The sequence below is a fragment of the Callithrix jacchus genome, chromosome 3 (genome assembly GCF_049354715.1).
Source record: "Callithrix jacchus isolate 240 chromosome 3, calJac240_pri, whole genome shotgun sequence".
NCBI classification, from domain to species: Eukaryota; Metazoa; Chordata; class Mammalia; order Primates; family Cebidae; genus Callithrix; species Callithrix jacchus.
The window spans coordinates 17,231,910-17,236,655 of NC_133504.1; the positions used below are offsets into that span (position 1 = coordinate 17,231,910).

Sequence of the window (4,746 nt, forward strand, 5' to 3'; positions counted from 1 at the left end):
TTATCCACCATCAGGGACGATTATTTTTAGAACATCACATTATAGTTGATTTAAAAAAAATTTTTTTTTACAATAAGCATAATTTATAGTCAGAAAACAAAACAATAAGGCTAATTTCTAATGGGCATTTTTCTTGTCAACAAGAAATTTTGTTTGTGTTGAATACCATAACACATAATAGCATAAAATATCATTATAATTATTACAATATCATTACAGGTGCTCCAGAAATGATATTAAAGTTGTGGGGACCCTAGAAGTGGAAATTATTCATACTTCCTGGAGTAACAAGGAAAGTTGCCTATGAGGGAGAATTTAGAATTGGTTCTAAAGAATGAGAAGAGCACTTACTTTTTGTTTGCAGAAAGGGCATGGTGAGAACACCCTGGTCGAGAGATGTGTTTAAGACGTGTATTTAATTTGGCATGCTTGGTGAGGGGAGCCAGAAGGTCAAAGGTCTTGTAAGCCACCACCTTCATCATCATCATAGCTGACATTTAAAAAAATTCCAAGTTATGTATCAGGTGCCATTCTAACACTATAACTTACTTTTCATCTTATCTAATTTTTGACATAACCCTGGGGGTAGGTACTCATCCACATTTTATAGATGAGACGCTAAGACAGAGTGAGTAAGTAACTTGTCCAGGATAACATTAAACATTCCTGTTAAGTGATACCAGTTTAGTGAGACTACTTAAAGGATTGAACATATGTGTTAGATTCACATTGATTGAACAAGCAGAACTCACTCTTGAGCAGAAGTTCCTATTGCTGTCTCATCCTACACACCATTTTCAAACTCAAAAGCCCAGAGCTGTTATTATTTTTCTATCACTGGCTATTCTTTCTCTCTTGCCATTCATGCATTGTCATTTCACTGAAAGTTTCCTACATTCGTCCTTGTATTGTCTTCCCGTCTCTGCTCAGGTGTAAGTGGCATAGCAGAAATGAGAGGCTGCGCTGTCTGCATGCAAAGCTGGACCATAGCACCACTGCTTCCCTGGAGAACATTTTGCTTTACCCTGTAAGCATATCCTGGAAGCACCCTCTCTTCAAAGCAGGGGTGTGTGAGAACTCATTTCCGTAACAATGTGGAGCACATCAAGAAAGATTGTATTGAAACTTCCAGATAGAACTTACGGGGACCCAGACCCAGCAGTGGCTGTGAGGATGAAGAGTCAGTGGGATCTGGGACCTCAGATAGATCCGAGAAATATGCAGTAGAGGGGATGAACAGCGTTGTATAGATCCTTGATGTGAGAAGGAAAAGCGAGATGAATGACGATGATATGAACTAGGGAAAAATAAGAAAGAAATAACTTTTATTTTAGGAAAACATTTTTCAAATTAAATGGGCTGAAGGACTTTAGAGTGATTACAGATGCTATTAGGGTGACCTCATTTACACCAAGAAAAATATCCAGAATGGCTTTCTTTTTGCACTGTCATCTATCAAAATTATCTATATAAAGTACATCCTAGAAACAAATGTGCAGAATTAAAAAGAAGGAACACATGCTGTCTGACCTCAAAGAGGTTAAAAGCCTGGTTGAGAGAAAGCATGAGGTAAAGGAGAAAGAATACAAGGAACAGGAGGCACTCTAAACAAATGGATGAATGTGCGTCCTCCCCTGTACCAGACAGGATTTATGGCATAGCTGTGGTTGCAACCAGGGAGGTATTCCAGGAGCCTCAGCATATGTATCAGCTTTTAAAAGCTTGGAGGAAGGAAAAGACAAGGTTTACTTGAGAGATGGTAAGTTTGGCTGTAATGGAGATCTCAGGAAATAGGTTGAAAGTGAGTCTTGAGAGGAGAAAGTTTGTGAAAAGGCAGAACTAGGAGTTTGAGATGTGGGTAAAGGAAATTCACTGAGGAATTTTGATCAAGGCAAAGAATACCATTGAAGCAGGTTCTTGAAAGAGGGCCTGTGGGTCTACCTGTAAAAGGCAGAAAGTTGAGGCATTATCCAAACACAGGAGAATTCATGCCTAGGCTCCATGGGCATCATCACAAAGAGGAAGAATGTGACTGAATTAAGTGGTATTTCAAAGAAAGAATGAATAGGAAAACGGTAGCATTTGGGATTAAGAAGAAGAAAGAGTCAAAAAAGAATCCTGGAGCGATGTACAGGTTATAAAATTGGAAATCGTATACTAGAGCCAATCAGTTATCACATTCTTTCCTTTCCTTCCCCCACTCCAGTACCCTACTGCTCTGTGAGGTTAGAGTTTTGGGCTTTCCTCAGTTAGAACCAGGGTTTATGTTGTAAATTGGTATTATTGACATGAAAATGGATTCACAGTAAACAATTATAAGTCTGTTGTTTCTGTTTTTGTAGAGACGGGTTCTTGCTATCTTGGCCAGGCTGGTCTCAAACTTCCTGGGTCAAGTGATCCTCCCATCTCAGCCTCCCAAATTGCTGGCATTATAGGCATGAGCCACAACAACTGGCCATAAGGTATTTTTAAAATAGTTAAGTTTAGTTTTTATCCTTTGAGTTTTATAATGGTCTTTGATCTCAGAACAATAAAATGGTGACTGGATCCATATCTTTAACAACAGGAAAACCAACAGTGGTACATGCTGTATTTTTCTTACACTTAAACAAAATACTTCCTTAGGAGTCTTAGTATGTGAGTGTTGCTATAACAGCATAGCAAAGATTGAGTATTTTATAAAGAACAGAAATTTATTTATCACAGTTCTGGAAACTGGGTTATCCAAGACCAAGGTGCCAACAGATTCAATGTCCTTTTTTTTCTTTTCTTTTCTTTTTTTTTTTTTTTTGAGATGGAACCTCACTTTGTCCCCCAGGCTGGAGTGCAGTGGCACAATCTCAGCTCACTGCAACCTCTGCTTTCCGGGTTCAAGATCCTCCTGCCTTGGCCTCCTAAGTAGCTAGAATTACAAGTGCTTGCCACCATACCTGGCTTTTTTTTTTTTTTGTATATTTTTTAGTACAGATGGGGTTTCACCATGTTGGCCAGGCTGGTCTCAAACTCCTGACCTCAGGTGATTCACCCACCTTGGCCTCCCAAAGTGCTGGGATTACAGGTATGAGCCACTGCACCTGGCTAAATTCAATGTCTTGTGCGGGCTGATGCCTGTCTCTAAAAGGTGCCATGTGAGGTGTCTCACATGGCAGAAGGCAGAAGGCAAAGACACTAAGACATTCATTTCAGCCTCTTTTATAAAATTACTAATCCAGTCCTGAGGGCAGAGTTCCTGTGACTGAATCCTTCTTAAACGTCTCCACCTCTTAACACCATCGTCTTCAGATCTAAGTTCCAACATGTGAACTTTGGAGGGACACACATTTAAATCATAGCACCATGGAAGCAAATATTGTTCTGAGGTCTTACAATAGTGATGTTGGGTTGAATTTCTGAACTCACAAAACTGCCATTATAAATCCATTTTAGTGCCAATCTACATAAAAATAAAAATGTTAAGAATAAATTTTCCCTAGTGCCTTTTAATCATCAAAAGTTAGGGAAAGATACATTAGCTGTTAGAGAGGAATGCACACTCCTAGTTTCTCTTGCTACCATATGAACTTTTCCAGAAAAAATTCTGTCCTCTCTTTGTTGTCTATAATCCATGAAGAAGATTGCCTTGTCTAATGTGCAAGTTTGAAAGAAAGGGTTAAGGTTCTTTGTCTCAGCTTCTGAGTCTCATTCTCTCCTTTGAAATCAGCATGACCATTGGGGTCATGAGCTCTGGTCTGCTCTGAGCCATCTGCCTTGTAGAGGACAGTAGCCATCCAGCCGAATTCAGACCTGGGCTTATTGGCTGTGCCTGGATACACTCTAGACACACCAAAAATGTTTTAGCATATACCACCCACGTAAAGTTTAAAAAAATATATGTGTGAAACTCTGTGCAAATTGCTTTAAAAGCCTACAGCACCCGGTATTCCCAGGTGGTCTCCCATCCAGGTACTAACCAGACCTAATCCTGCTTAGCTTCTGAGATCAGAGGAGATCAGGTGCGTTCAAGGTGGTATGGCCATAGACGCCATTATTTAAATTTTTATTCTATTTTATTTTTCAAAATTTCCAGTCATATCCTCTAGATAGATTTCACAACCCACTAATGAACCATGATTCAAAGTCTCAAAGCACATCCCAGATACCCTCTGCCTTGCCCCATCGTCTAAGGAGAATCTTCTTAATTCAAGTCTCTCCCACCCCACACCTGACAGTTCCAGAATGTAGGTTTTCTCCCCATCACCACCTCTGAAACATTGGCACATGTTCTAATAATTTCTCATTTCTCATCAGGACTATTGGAGTAGTACAAATAGGAGTAATATAACAGTAATAATAGTAAATCTAGAACCCGTGTTCATTAAGAGCCTACTGCATACCAGAGGCTGTTCTTGGAGCTCTCCATGTAGCAACGTCTTATTGAATCCAAGCAACAACCTAAAGTATTCTCTCCACACGGGTCCTCTTGCCTCTAGACATGCTGACTCTTTGCTCCATCTGAGCTCCCTCCACACTACTTTCAGTGTGATTCTAAAATACAAATGGAATCACGTCATTCTAATTTTCGATATGGATCAATTTATAGGACAAGCTCCTCAGCAAAAGCAGCAGTCCTGTCAGGACTTGCCCCTAGACTTATCTAGCAGCATTCCACTAGCAGCTTCAGCTCGGAATGCTCCCCATCCCCTATCTACCAAGAGCTGCTTTGATGCCTTGCGGGCTCCTTACTCCAGATTCAGCCATCCTCTGTGT

At 40.1% G+C, this 4,746-nt stretch overlaps 1 non-coding gene across 1 annotated transcript; it reads right to left on the reverse strand.

Moving 5' to 3' along the window:
* Positions 1 to 3,901: 3,901 nt before the first annotated feature.
* Positions 3,902 to 4,020, reverse strand: LOC118152516 (5S ribosomal RNA). The gene has a single exon (XR_004741276.1). It is a non-coding gene; the product is annotated as a 5S ribosomal RNA (ribosomal RNA).
* Between the last annotated feature and the right edge of the window lie 726 nt (positions 4,021 to 4,746).